Consider the following 16,643-nt stretch of genomic DNA (forward strand, 5'->3'; position numbering starts at 1 on the left):
GAACAAGTTAAATTACGCACTTCTTAGCTATTATTATTTATCTGAGTCAATGGATTTCCTTTGCAAAGTTTTTCACCAAAGCGGAACTTATTTTAACAATTTTTTATTTAACCAGTTCCTTCTCGCTCCCGTGAAAATGACGGGGTGAGGTTTCGCCCTCTATTTCTCGCTCCCATGAAATTTCTGGGCAGGAGAGTTCAGTAGTAGCTCTCCAGTTAGAATAAAACTAATTCATTTCTTTTGTACGGAAAGCATTTCATTTCTCATTTACACAACAGGTGGCTGTACCAGGATATTTTTAAGGTAATTGTAGATAGTTAGCTTATTTCAAACTAGATGTCATCACTAATCAAATGCGTGTATTTGGCAAAATAGGCACTTTTATGACAGTTTTCTTGAAAATTAACCGATCGTAAAGGGGTTAAATGAATACACCGATATTAAACAGTGAACAGACATTTTAAAGCAAAAAATAAATTTAAAGAAAATAATTTAGTTCAATGGAAGAACTAAAATCGATCTTTATTTTCATGCACGTTAATAAAAAAATTACAAATAATGTGCTTAGTGAAGACGTCAAAAAATATTTATCATTATTAATATTTAGAAACAAATAGTTTTAATATGAGAATTTAATATGTTTAAACTACTTGAAAAGGAAATGTTCTTTGCAAGCGAATAAGAATTGGAATATTTAGGTCTAAATTTACTGGTGACTGGTTAAATATAATATTTCCTTAATTTTTGATATTTTACGTGTGCCTGAGAAATTGTTTCTAGCACAAGGTTTTTACTTTGGCATTTGAATTATGAGCTTAATAAGCTTTAATTAGGTATTGCGTTTTTTTCGAGATTCGTTTCCTTATATTTTTTAACGATGTTGTTTTCATGACAATGAGACAACACAACGTTAAAATTGTAAAAATCCCATTTCTTAATAATGAATGGGAGCAACTCAAGCACAGAGGAACTGAAAATATCACAAAATGATCCAAAAAGATGTTAGCAATGTATAACATGAACGCCTAGCCAATCGGTGAAGTCATTCAAAAAATATTAGGGAATGAATTCATTTGAAATAAACAACAATAAAATTATACATCTTTTCTTTATTGCTTGAATTAAATGACGCCGGGAAGTGGTTATTCTTTACTACTCTCCCCTTTATAAAAAATTGCAAACTGTGGGGAAAAAAACACAGCCCAAATCGGTGTTCCTGCTCGCGAGTTATTAGCGAACATGCATATAGACCATGCATCTAGATCTTTTAATATATATTTTTATATAAAAAGAGATGGTTCTCCATCTAAAATCATCTGCGTTAACTAATTAGAATTAATCTTAATTTTAAACCGAATTCTTAAGTGAACATTCTAGTGAATTAATCACGCTTACATTAAGTTAGTTTCAATTTAATTAGAATTAATCACAATTTTAAAAAAAATTACTCTAAACTGTAATACATAAAAATTTCTTGACAAAATTTTTTAAATATAATTGAGGAAAGGATTGGAACAATGGGGAAAATTGCAGCAATGATAAGATTGATTGACAATTAGAGCAATATTGTAAGAATATTTCTGTAACAATAGTTTTAACAAAATAATTTTCTATGTTTGCTTTTATGCTGGCATTAAACGATTGCTTTTATGCTGGCAGTAAAATCATTATTCCTTATTAAATCCCCTATAAAACTTTTCAGTCAGTAAAAAAAAAAAATACGATCCAAATCAGTGCTCCCGTACTCGAGATTTTAGGGAACATATATTCAGATAGACTCTAAATTTGATTCATGTAGAAATAATTCATAAAGTAAACAGACATCTCTATAATTATTCTTAATTTTAAACCGAAATCTGAAGTGAACATTCTAGTGAATTAATCACGCTTACATTAAGTCAGTTTCAAATCTTTCCAGAGTCAACAGACTCGGAATTAAATCACAACTTAAAAGAAATTACTTAAAACTGTAATACATAATAATTTCATGACAAAATTTGTTAAAAATATTTTAGGAAGGGATTAAAACAATGGGGAAAATTGCAACAATGATAAGATTGATTGACAATTAGAGCAATATTGCAAGAATATTTCTGTAACAATAGTTTTAACAATAAAATTTTATATTTTTGTTTTTATGCTGGCATTAAATGAAGCAGTGAAATCGTTAATCTTTATTAACTTCCCCATAAAAATTTTCGGACTGTAGAAAAAAAATGGCGATCCAAATCAATGTTCCTGTACTCGAGATTTTAGAGAACATATATTCAGATGGACTTTCAATTATATTCAAGTAGAAATAATTCATAAAGTCAACAGTAATATCTACAATTATTCTTAATTTTAAACCAAAATCTAAAGGGATTAAACCACACTTAGATAAAGTTATTTTTAACAATTTCTATATCAACAGAAACTGATTTAAAAACATTTTAAAAGAAACTTACGTAAAATTGTATTTCATTAAATCTACACGACAAAATTTATTTAAGATATTTTAGAAAACATAAAAATAAATTAATAAAAGTAACGCATTCCATATTTATTTAAATGGTTCAAAAATTAAATTCCCAGATTTAGCGGCCAAGAAAAATATACTGCCTCAATTTTATTTCATAATTTCTTCTTTTAAAGGATAATAAAAGTTCATCCTACATTCTTAATTACTTGCTAAATTTTAAAATCGTACATACTAAAGAATTTACAGAAGGACGATTTCTATGTATGTTTCATTTTTATTACGGTTCGTGACTTTCCATCCAAATTATTATATTCGTAATTATTTATTATGATAAAGGATAGTTTTCGAAAGAATTTATGAGTATTTTAAATGTACTAAGTGTTTTAGATATTTTAAATGAGTAAGTTAAATTGTTATGCGTTTTATGCGAAGTATACAGTTTATTGATTTTAAAACAGAGTACAATGTAATAAATGGTTTAATTGTTATGATATAAATGGTAGTACATTGCAATTTTTGAATCTTTTGTTGAACTTAAGTGCCAAGCAATTAAATTTCTATACAGTTTCATATGATTGTTAGTAGTAGTTTAAAGACTATGTTCGAAGTGAAATTATTTAATTCCAACTGTACATTTGTCCAAATATATAAACTGTCTAATAAAACGAAATTGTCTGCACTCAAGATTTAAAGAAAAACTACACTTTCGTCACGCGCCGATACGTAATTTAATCATTGTTACAAAACATTTTATTTCTAGTTTTTGTATATAATAAAAATTTGAATAAAATAAGATAAAGAAAATGCAGCTTGGTATCAGATCTCTCTGACAAAAATTACTTACTTCGTTGAGTCTGTGTGAGAAAATCCAAAGAGTGTAATAATACTATTAAGCGCGGAAGTTATAAGTTACGAAATTGCCCATAATTATTTTTTGATTTAAAATAAAAAAAGAATAAAGTAAAACATCTAAACAAATAACGGGACAATAAAATATTTTTCAATATAAATAAAATGCGCAAGTTACATATGTTAATGTCAAGATGCATATCACATAAAACACATATAAAATACTCTCAAATCAACACTATGTCGTAAAGAATGTATATACGCCTTTGTCTTAACCCGTGGCTCTCGATAAATCTCTGTTTTATAATAGAAAAACATCCTGATGTCAAAACATTAAAATTAAAAAAAAAATTTGTCCTTTTTTAATCATTATGGTGAGAAATAATCTAAAGTTCTAGTGTTCTATAAATTTTCTATATAGCGAAAAAAATATGTATCATTGTTAAAATAAATTATTATTTTTATTTCATGTAATTGAATTCGTAGAGATAATAGATGTTTAATGAAGATAATTAAATGAAGGTAATAATTAATGTTTAATGAATGTCATTTATATTTTAATGAAAGTAAAATCAAAGAAATTACAAAAAACAAAAGCATCGTAGGTGATTAATTAGTTTGTTTCATTCGAGAATTATAAAAATATACAAAAATTCAATTTTCTGAACAGCGAGTTATCTTTTACCGTAAAATTAGTCTTTTTGTATTTTCTTTTGTGCTTTTTGATTGATAAGTTTTAATTCGTATTTATTTTTACTTAATGTCTTCTATTTTCGTTTGAATTTTTTGAGTGCTCCTCACAAGCTATTGTTTCGATATATTTTGCTTTGGCTTTATTGATACTATATTAGAAAGCACTCCTTTTTGCGAATATAATCGTCTGAGCTTATGTAAAAATTATATCTTTTTACTATTTTATTTTCCACCTTTTTAATATATATATATATATATATATATATATATATATATATATGGGTCATTCTCACGAAAACTGTCATTTTTCAGTTCATAAAATCCCAAAAAAGTAAAGTGTATAAAAAGCTCTGAAACCTTTTTTATTAATAGAAATATGTAATGGCATTATAACGAAAGTATATATCCTATAAATTATACTTAATATTTAAATTAATTAATTTTTTAAATAATTATTTTTTTAAATAATTAATTTATAATTAATTAATTTATAATAATTAATAATTAATTAATTTAATAAATAAATTAATTATTTTAATAAATTAATTTATTAATTATTTTTTTAAAATTAGTTAATAAATAAATTAATTAATTTCACTATTTAAAAAGTGAGGGAATGACACTAATAGTGAGGGAATGATATTTTATTTTAATACATGTTTTTATCTAAGTTACATCTACATAAAGTTTGAAAATGATAACATACTAAGTATATCTAATATTTATTATAATTTAGTTTTATATATTTAATAGTTTTTACAGGTTTGGGAAATAAAATTGGCTGGCACGATTGAACAAAAAAAAATGCAATAATATACTCATCTTGAATCATTCCCTCACTTCAGCATCATTCCCTCACTTTATACACTAGTGAGGGAATGACAAATTTAATAAGATTTAAAAATAACAGTTAGACTTAATTAATTTCTGTCAATCACATCATTTAAGTCAATCACATACAATTATATTCATACAATTATATTCATACAAGAAAGCAACATATAATTATCCACTTTCTCGATGTTGTATTTTATTTTACTCTAAAAAATGACATGAGGGAATGTTACTGCTAAAGTTTTTATTAAAATATTTTTATTCTAAGAAGATTGCAGGTGATAAAAACATTGTTGTGAGGGAATGACGCGAAACACTAGGGACAAAGTTTAAAATAGTGCTGTGTTAATATTTTTATCAGAAATTAAATTTAAAATCGATTTTCTGAATTCTATATTTCAATATTCTGAAATAAAAAACACGAATTTGTAATTTTTTTTATTTTTATTTCAGAAACAATTTTTTCTTTTTCTAAATCAGCAGTGGGGACAAGTGAGGGAATGACATATTGGTTTATTTTAATTACCTAAAATAAATAAAAAATAAAAATTGATAATTTTATTTTTATTCTTTTGTTAGCCTGCATTCTGAAGGACACTTTCCCTGAAAAAATTTTTTTCGTAAGTTGTAAAACAAACATAAAGTATACTGGGGACATGAAAATGACTGTTTTTGTGAGAATGACCCATATATATATATATATACCAAATCATCTAGAATCTTATAATTGCAGTCGTTTCATAATTCCTAATGACAGTCACAATTAGTAGCCAATAATCAGTGTCACAATCAAAATCTTTACCTAATAATAGTTTTATGAATTAGCACACCAAATAATAGTTTGTTTAAAACATCATGATTTCGAATCATGTTATGCAAAATTAAAAATTGATGGTGAAATCAATAATAATTTTGAAAAAAGTTAATATATTAAAGAATTTCATAAAATGCCTTAGCCTTCATATTATCACCACTTTAAATGCTTATTCGACCAGCATTCAACTGGACCATTACCATTCAGCTAAATACGCCATATTTGTATTATAGTAACATTTTAAACCGCAATATTTAAAACAAAATATGTGTATAACTTTAATATACTCTTTGAACTATGCCGGTAATGTTATCTTAAAATTTTATATATTATAATATTGAACAAAATATAATGAATTTCGAGACGTTTTAAATTTAAAAAGTATATTTTAGCTACAATTTTATAGTCTTTTTAGACAGGCAGATGAAAGGAATAAAAAAATATTAAGAAAATGATACGTTGCTAATAATACTGTATCGAAGATTGCTAAGTGGTTAAAATAATATTACCATGTTCTGGAGATAGTGGTTTAAACTTCGGTGAGGGCAAATGCGTATAACGGGTTTTGTTTATTAATCTGTTATCAATAAAAAAGATTTTTTTAATCATAATTGCTACGTCTTTGACAATAAATAAATTATATACTAATGATAATTTAATTTTTATGAGACGTGACAATTGTCAGAAATGGAAATAATTCTTTGATATTAATTAACAATTTATAAAATTAAAATAAAGTCTTCATTGTGTAAGCTGTTGAAAATATTATCTAAGACTTGTATTTCACAAATAAAAATTATGATAGGATTTAGGGACAATAGAAATAAAAATAGATCATAAAAAGTATTAATAATGAGAATGTAAGAAATTTAAATCCTGACCAATTCCTACCGTTAATAGATAAACTGTAGAGTTACAGCAATGGATTGAAAACTTCAATGACCTGTGAAATTATCTTTATGCATACCCTTAAAGATCTCTGTATGTGGTCCATCAAGCATATTACATAAAAGTTCCCGATTCATTAATCTCAAATGCTGGTGCTGATATAATATAGCGCAGAAGTGCAACTAATCATCGAGTAACTTTTCCATGACGAAACCTGAGATATAATCTAAGATATATTTTTTCTCTCTTCATTTTTGGTATATTTTTAGTTCAGTAAAATGAGAAAAAAGAATGTGTTAAAAACCATCACAATTTGGTAAAATTTACCATGTTACCATGTCTGGTTCTATGGGAACTCCAAAAAACATATTAATTTTTTCCGAAGTACTTTGGTAATTGCTTTGCAGTGAAATTTATAATAAAGTATGGTTTTAATACCATGCTAATTGATAGTAAATTTGGTAAAATCTGTTAATTTTTACCAAAGCTTGGTATTTTAAACATTACTACTAAAATCTGAGCTAACACAAAAAAGTTCAGTTGGATGTTCAGTTTGATAATCCAGATTTTATTCAGTAAACAGTTGTTAACTTTGTTTTTCGTTGGCTAATTGCCTTTTTTCCTATGTAAGCTATAAGGTAACAACTACCAAATTTTAAATTTATAAAAGAAATTTTTATTGGTCAAAATAATCTCTGGACAAGTCTAAACTATATTATAACACATAACTTCATTTTTACTCACACATAAGAAAGGTTTTGTACTCATTACAAGGTTATGCTTACACACCTTTATCAAATTGAAGTACAGATGGAACAGGTTTGAAAAAGACATCTCAAACGTATATCCAAGGGCATGGTGGGATTCAAAACCTCAACAATAGATACATGCATGTAATGCCATTTTCAAATTAAAGTAAGCAATATGCTAAACTTTTGCAAACGGTGTTTTTTAATGAGCACACAAGCCTGTATATGTACGTGTAACAATAAATGAATAAATACTTGGAACAGTAATTCTTTTTACCAATAATTTTTTTCTGCATCAATTTCTTTTTTTCTGTCAAACCCTGGAAATTAAAATGGAGGTAGTGGGGTCTAATTAACGCGTGGGCAACTGTAAATGAAATAAATTTCGTTCAAATACATGTAAAGGCTCACGTGCTTAATATAATGAAAGATTTGTCTCTTCCTTGTGCAGAATGTGTATCACAAAAACAAGGAAAACAACTCAAAGCCATTAAATTCGATACCTCTACACTTCAGAGCATTTGGCGGAATGATTTACACCCTGCTGCAAATGAGACCCCAATAAAATATGGATGTTTATTTGCACCTCGCCGTGCAGTATTGCTGTTCCGCTAACCTCTCTGTCTCATATAGTGGGGTTGATTCCCCCTATAACATTACTATTTTGGAAAAATTGTGTTATCTGTATTCTAAACTGAAAACAGTTTCTAAGAGAATGTTATCCCTCATTCCCCATACAGGAAGGATAAAACAGGCACCATAGTTGGATTAATGTTAGCTTGTTATATTAAAAACAATGTTATTAAATATTTGAAGTCATCATTCACATCCCTTTATCTCCTTTTATAATTGAAAAATATATTACAAAAAGAAATATTTTGTCATCCGATTATTCATATTAAGCGTTTAAGTAAACCATTATTATAAATAGACCATAGAAGTGTAAACAAAGTATTACCATTTCATTTTGGTAAGAGGCGTAGACATCAAAAAGTAAGAACTATCAACTAAATAGTAAAATGAGTAACTGCTCGAAAGAACATTTTGGTAATTTCGTTGTTATATTTCAGAGCATATGGTATGAAAATCATTTATTTAGTTAAAAATACCTATCAGTTTGTAATTTGTTTCTAAATTTATGGCAGTAACAACTATAATTTTGATAACTTAGGATTCCGCAAACAGTTACTATAGCGAAAGGTGAAATTACTAAATTAAACTGTCGTAATTTCACCTGAAATCTTTTTCTCCATGATGAATTCAAATCTATGGTGAGTTTTCAAAAATTATCATTGACTTTTAATCAAACAAATGTAATAAACCTGACCTTTTACTTTAGAAATGATGAAAAGGATATATTACACTAACTTTGCTCATAGCTTTGAAAATTTTGCCAGAAATTCTTTTTGAAAATTGATTCTAAAACTCATTTAAATGCATAGAAGAAAATCATCGACACTGCATGAAGTTTACTTTTCTTAAAGAAAATCGAAATATTCTAAAAATGTTTTTTAATTTATGCCCAAAAATAAAGAATAAATTGTATGTTAATGTTTTTTGAAATATATATCTCAAACAAAATAAATTACAATTAAACTAAGTCATTGAAACATTAAAAATTGCAGTACACTGTAAAAATTCAAAATTTATTTACTGTAAAAAGTACCAGCACTCTGAACATCGGTGCATTTTACTTTTGAATTTATTTTTATAGTGCATTTTTATGGAGCAAAAATAAATTGATATATCGTATTTTTACAGTAATATAAATTGTAAAATCACTGAATAACTGCAAATAAATAAATATTCATGGATTTTACTGAAAAATGTATTTTATGGATACGACACTCACAAGGGAAACTAGGGAAGGGTGACTTGCCAATTTTGAAATAAACTAGTGGGGTGTATGCCTTATGAGGAATAATTTTAGGGGGTAACATTCGTTTCGGCCCACAGAAGGTCCTGTGAGAGATAAAAAATAATTCAATATATAGAAAAATCGATATTTTATTACTTCAATGCAGACTATTAGTCATTGTAATTATCTCATACTCCAATTAATTTTGTGGTACTTTCACGTACTATATAATGCATATTTATTGTCAAAATTGATTTCGAAAATTTTATATATCTGTAGTTTTTCAGAAAAACCTGTAAGGTTAATTTTAAAAAAAAATTGGCATCAAACTTTTTAAAAATTTGAATTTTTTTTTTCTAAATTAATTGGAGTATGTAATTGCAAATAAATAAATGAATTAATTAGCAATTAATTAATACATAATTAATTATTAATTACTTAATTAATAATTAATTAATAAATTTGCCAATTAATTTATTAATTAGAAAATTAATTAATTAACCAATTAGTTAACAAATTAATTGGAGTATGAGGCAGTTACAATAACTAATAGTCTGCATTGAAGTAATAAAATGCTCGACTTCGCGTGCAGGTCGTAGGGCTACCGAAACGGGGGTGCCATCCCCTCTGCAGAGGATCAAACTTGTGATGGCATGTCTTCGGATCATCCTCAGGGATGTTTCCCAGACCGTCGCCAATAGCCCATTGTGCACCTATAGTGCAATGCAAATGAACTACAACAACAAGTAATAAAATACCGATTTTTCTATATATTGAATTATTTTTTATCTCTCATAGGACCTTCTATGGGCCGAAACGAATGTTGTCTCCTAAAATTATTCCACATAAGGCATACATATCCCACTAGTTTATTTCAAAATTGGCGAGTCACACTTCCCTAGTTTCCCTTGTCAGTGCACCGGAATTTTTTACAGAACTTTAATCGAAATCATTCACAATGTACATGATGAAAAAAAAAACTTATGTCTTCAAAACTGTTTTTTTAACTATCTTTACGTTGCGATTACATCTGTTTCTACTGAAATTTAAAAACAAAATTATAGTCTTTCTAAATAAAAATATAACAACCGAAGCACAGATGAGAAACACAACAGACAGAACAACACAAACTTGAATAATAAATTCCAAAATCAACTAAAAAAACAGGAATTTCGAGAGGGAGATTGAGAGAGACTTTAAGAACTTGAAAAAAAAAGAAAATTAAATTCAAAGGAGTGAGATAGACTGCTTTGGATGTAGAAATTGTTAGAGAAGCCATGTAATAACACAGACTTTTGTGCATCGGTAATTCTCGATAAATCGGTACCGTAAACCGGGGCGAGTCTACCCATTTTTTCAGTTTGTCAACTTTCAAGTGGTCAAACTTTTGTAAATATTAAAGAAAAAAGGCTTTTAATAGGTGTTTCGGAATCGCTATTTATCCCTCTTTAAAGCTGTGAAATCGATTTTAGAAAATATTAACAGTTACGCTGTTACTCTATATTTTTATAGAACTGCTGACAAATCTCTCGTATGGGGCGAGTCTACCCATTCTACTAAAATGAATGTTAACATTGTAAATAATCAAATTTTACTATTAAATTGGTATTTTAGTTACTATATAGGATATTTATGAAGTAAAATTCATAACTTTATTATATATTCAATTTTTTTATTCATGAAATAACACAAATTGAGTATTTGATCGATTATCACATTTTGATCACAGTTTTGTTTTTAGAATCATTAACATTATAAAATAAAATTTTTTTCTGATTATTGTTGATAAAAATAAATTAAAATTAGTATAAATTTACAATTAAATAAATAATAAATAATAATAATTAAAGATTATTAACAAAATCGAAATTCAAACATTGAGAATCATGAAAAATCTTTTTCCCATTCTTTTGGGAGGTAATAATAATTTATAAATAATAATTTATTTAACTTGCATTAAATAAAAAAAGTTAATTTTGTAATATAAAAATTGAAAAAATAGGTAAAATAAACATATTTTATATTTACATTTATATTTAACCTATAAATTTTCTTATTAATGATAAATTCATCAATGCAGAATTAAAATAATATGCTCAAATTCATTTAAAATGACTTAGTTTTAATATAAACAAAGTTCTAAATTATATTATTATGCTTTATTAAAACTAAATACGAATGGGTAGACTCGCCCCGCGAATTCTGGCTTTTTGTTTAAAACAGCAAAACTTACATTATTTTTGTTTTTTTTTCATATAAAAGTAATGTAATCTTTGTCTTAGATAAGCTTATCACTTAACCAAAGTGAAAATAGTAATAATAATAACATACTTACGGAGCACCAACTAAAAGTTTGCTGATTTTCAATACAAATCTCTCAATAGACGTTTGAACAGGTCGGTTAAAAAGACACCAAATAAATAAAAACGAATCAAACTACTACAGCGCCATCTTCCTTAGAGTCTGAACTAAGTCCTCCGTCGGTAAAATTTTTTTTATTTGCAATTTAAAATAGTGAAAATTAAATAAAACTAAAATGGGTAGACTCGCCCCTGGATGGGTAGACTCGCCCCGGTTTACGGTAAATCAGTTTTTAATAAATTGAAAAATGCAATATTTTTCAAATTTTAAAACCATACGTCTGGAAGGATGAAAGCAATTATAGAACGGGAGTTAGAATCAGTTATAAAGCATGTAAAGTAGATGAATTTATTCAATGTTAGTGATAAACATTAATGGAAAAAAGACGTTTTCATTTAAACTCTTATTTTTTAAACACTAAGACATTCAATATGACCAATATTATCTTTATATTAAACTTTAAGTTAATTTTTAATTTTTTAAAGGGCAGTTTTTGAGGATTATTTTAATCTAATGAAATCTGGGATTTGAAATAATGCAATAGTTTCAGGGAATTTTTTTGATACAGAAAAGTAATATTTAATTCATTTGTAGCAGTTCAACTAGTATGCATTAATTTCGTTATTATGAATGCCATTATAGGTTTCTTTAACGTCAATGCTTTGATATATAAAGTAATATATAATTTTTCTTTATCCTATATTAGCTTCAGAAATATTTTTTTCTGCAATTTTAAAAGAAAGAGGACCCTAAAAACGATAAAAGACAACTAAATATAATATAAAATATATAAATTTTTTATATTAAGAGATATTATTTACATTTGAAGAAAATAATGAAAAAACAGGTAGAGCACACAATTTCAATCTTTTGGGTACATTTGAAAACTTTAAATGATTGTATCCAATGCAAATTATATCAAAATTAAATACATATATCATCATTAAAAGTCTGAAACATATTATACATTGAAGTATAAGACTTTTAGTTATATTAAAAAATAGAAGAATATTTCTTTTTAAATTTTTTATTATATAATAACAAAATATTCAATATTAAAACACTTTATTTATAAAACGATTATTTTAAAAATTGGATTAAAACATTAAAGATTAATTTTTTGATTTTTGCAGAATAAAATCTTATCGTAAATTAGGATAGCCATTTTAAAAGAATATTAATTTTTTTCTCATAAAACATAATTTAATATTTATACCAGCAAGTCAAAATGTGTATAGATATATTTAGAAAATCGGTAGTCATATGCATAAAATTGTAATAATAATTTTCAAATTTGCGTTTAATAAGTAGCACACCAAAAATTTTTGCAGAAGTTGCAAACTATAAAATATGAACAGTTCATATAATGGTCCTAAAGAAATTGCACTATTTATTTATGTTTTTCATATGATTTCTGAAACCAAATTTATTTGAATATTTAATTTAATAATAAGTGTTTTCATGAAAGATATCTTTGTCCAAAGTTGCGTTGACCTCTTTAGAGCTAAATAATCTTTACGAATCTTTTACAGCTATCTCTGACTGTTGCAGTTACAGATTATTCTCAGAATGAACTCTAAAATTACGATCTGGCTTATCTCTTTCTCTAACACCTGTTGGGTGTAACATCTATGAATCAAGGTAAAGCTGCTGCTCTTTGCTAAACTGTTTTGCTCCATCTATGATACCATGAATCCAGAAGAACTGTGAAATTCATTATAGTTTATTAAATTAAAGTTTGTATGAAATTAAAGCTTGCAACCGAATGAAATTTTAAGCTGAAAATAATTATACCGCAAAATGGATTTTAAGGAAGATGCACCCAGAGTGCCATTTTATATATATATATATATATATATATATATATATATATATATATATATATATATATATATATATATATATATATATATATATATATATATATATATATATATATATATATATATATATATATATATATATATATATATATATATATATATATGTATATATATATATATATATATATATATATATATATATATATATATATATATATATATATATATATGTATGTATATATATATATATATATATATATATTATGTTAATAGTTAGATTCTTTAAAAATGTTTTTACATGCCTTCACCAATTATTTATTTTTGATTGATTAAAAACATTCGAACATATTTAATACTACATACATCTTAACGTATTCTATATATGTAGTAGGGTATATAATATTACGTCATGCAGATAGTCCATGTTATAGTACTCCAAGATTCATTCTAAAAATAGACGAATCGGGTCATTTTCAAGAAACTATTATAAAACTGAATAATTCATTTTTGTCTGAACACGATATCTCAAAAATTGCATTAAAAATTTATAAATAATAAAAAAACTATTAAATTCAAACGCAAAAAGATACAAAGGGCAAAAAGGAGAAAAAAAATTTTAACAGTTAAAAAAGCAAAAATCATCTTTTAGTAAAATAGCTTATGTTTATGAGCGACAATCTACATTTTTTTTCTGTTGAAGTATATATCAGTACCCGAACTCAGTACTTGTTCTCAAAGTATATCTCAAAGTAAATTTTAAATATATATTATTAAACGGAAACAGTTCTTAATACAATTTATGTTGCGTGTTCTTAATAACTGAAATTTTATTTAACATCACGCAAAAGCTTATGACGCCCAGTGGCTGAGTGGTAGCGATTCACGCTTCCGTGTCACAGGTCCTGGGTTCGATCCTCGGGCTGGGCAAGGCTGTATCAGCCATTCATCCCTTCATTGGGTCGATAAATGAGTACCAAGCATGCTTGGGAATTAAACACTGGGGGTTTCGTGTTCGGCTGACCACCTAACCGGAACATCTGCTGCATCCTAGAACCCAAGGTCAAGAAAACTGAGATGGCCAGTAACAACTTATATTATTTATTATTGACGTGATGCTGTAAAAATTTTAGATTTAGCTTGAAATAAAAATCCATAAAATTTTCAGTACATATATTATCCGTAATTTAGTTTCAATTCTTTATTAATTTTCGAAAAATTTAGATTCTAGAAATATTCTAATTAAATTAAAAATAAATTATTAATTAATTAAAATATCCAATTAGTACTTGTACTCTTCGGCAAATCGTGATTTTTATATTATGCGCTTTTTTAGCTAGTTTTTTGAAATTGGTGTGCGTGCACTAAACAGTGTGAACATTTGCTAGAAAAAAGACTCAAGATAATACAATAAAATGATCTAAACATACCAACCAAACCTTGACAATAATAAACGGTTTTCAAAGCTCTTAAACGATTTTTCACGATAATATTTTTGTAGATTAAATTTACGCAAAGCTCTAAAATAACTGTTGGTGAGTGAATGTAAAATAAAACATATGAAGTTGTTTTTTTAACTCAGTGCTAAATTGAAAAGTATTGTGATATTAACATATATTACTTCACGCACATTATTGATTTTATTACGGGTTTATAGAGAAATATAAAACTCTAAAATATTAATATATAGCAAAAAAAACTAATCTGTACATAAATTCATAATGATTTATAAACATTTAAATTATTTTAACTTCAATTGGAAAAATTTTATCATAGTTTATTTGGGAAATTAAAAAAGAATGAAAAGTTTTTTTTTTAATATATATATATAAATTTTAAAACGCGCTGAAGCGCAATATCACTCGAATTTCCGCAACTGAACCATCGTATCTCTCAAATAACGCATCATAATGATAGTTCCAAAGTTCGACTGAATTTAGTTTATTTATTTCCAATTTTGTATTTTATTGAAAATCACAAATAGTATATTTCATATCTAGTATTGTTGCAAAAATTTTCTTAAATTTTAATTTTTTTTTTCAAAAATTTCAGAATTAATTTTATTTTATAGAAATCTGCAATGCAAATAATTTTCAATAGAAATTGACTTGATATTTTCTTATAAAAATTTAAATTGTGATAATTTTTTTAGTAATTTGTATTCGATAATTTAAAAACGTATTCATAAAATATTGAAGTTTTAAATGCAAGCTTATTTATATTATTAAATTGCTAAAATAAATTAAATGATGATAAAGAATGTATAAAAACTTTATTTTTTATTTATTTATTTACTTTTTAATTAAAATATTGACTCAGCAAAACTAAGAATTCAAATCAGAATGCACAGTTTTTGGTAAAATAAAGTAGTACACAGTTTAATGCATGCAAATATGATTTTCTGATAAATGAACCTCAAATCTGAAATGTCCCACAAAATGAATTATTAAAATAATTAAAAATATGCAAGAATTTACAAAGAAAATTTGCTAAACTTTCAAGTTTAATGCATATATATTGTAGAAAAAAAATTAGAATTTATTTTACAAGCATTTCAATAAATTAAATATATTTCCATTAAATTGATTAACAATGGTGTTAACATATTTAAAACTAATAAAATACATACATTTTAAATAAAATGCCTTATATCTATCATGAAATCAAATAATACAGAAATGTTAGATATTTACTTACATTAGTGTCCAAATTTTATCTGAAATTCAATAAAACCCCTTTTTTTAATTTTAATTGAATATCATCATAAAGTTTCAAAAATTTTATTTGATAACACAAAATTTATTTGAAATTTTTATTTTAATACTACTCTAAAATTTGAAAAAAAAATTGAAGCGTGAAGCGTAAAAAAATGCATGATATCACACAAAAGGAAAAGATGCTAAAAAGAGAGAAATAGCATCCTGCTCCTCCGCATCAGCTGTTGGGACGAAAGGATGCGAAAGAGGAACTGTTGAAGTGAATTGAGTGGAGAGAGATCGGGGAAGCTATTGCCCTACTTCCAGCATCTATTCAAAGCGCATGCGCATCTGACCCCCGAAAGGGCACCCTCGGATTGCTGGGCATTATGCTGAGGAGAGCTTCCGGACCTCCACTACCCCCTCTAAATGTGTGGTGGTATGTGAAGAAGAAAAAAAGGAGGGATCTCATGGGACCCATGAGGGTCCCGCATCCGATCGTCGAATAGGAAGTTGCGGAAGAGATTTCTACAGTTTGTAGGGGAAAGCAAATTCCCGTTGCGGATACCCCAAATTTGCTGGTTTCTTTGGATTTTGATAAATGGAAATAAAGCTGTAGC

The 16,643-nt window shown here is 26.3% G+C and overlaps 1 protein-coding gene across 1 annotated transcript in view; it reads right to left on the reverse strand.

Annotated features, from left to right (window-relative positions):
• The window catches only part of LOC107454446 (glutamate receptor ionotropic, NMDA 2B-like), a 156,249-nt gene extending 139,950 nt beyond the window's left edge, over nucleotides 1–16,299 (reverse strand). Inside the window, exon 1 of the mRNA XM_071184913.2 lies at nucleotides 16,025–16,299. The gene's annotated coding sequence lies outside the window, so the exon portion shown is untranslated. The remainder of the gene's footprint in view (nucleotides 1–16,024) is intronic.
• Between the last annotated feature and the right edge of the window lie 344 nt (nucleotides 16,300–16,643).

The sequence above is a fragment of the Parasteatoda tepidariorum genome, chromosome 5, assembly GCF_982258835.1.
Source record: "Parasteatoda tepidariorum strain Cologne lab strain chromosome 5, Ptep-v5.0, whole genome shotgun sequence".
Classification (NCBI taxonomy): Eukaryota; Metazoa; Arthropoda; class Arachnida; order Araneae; family Theridiidae; genus Parasteatoda; species Parasteatoda tepidariorum.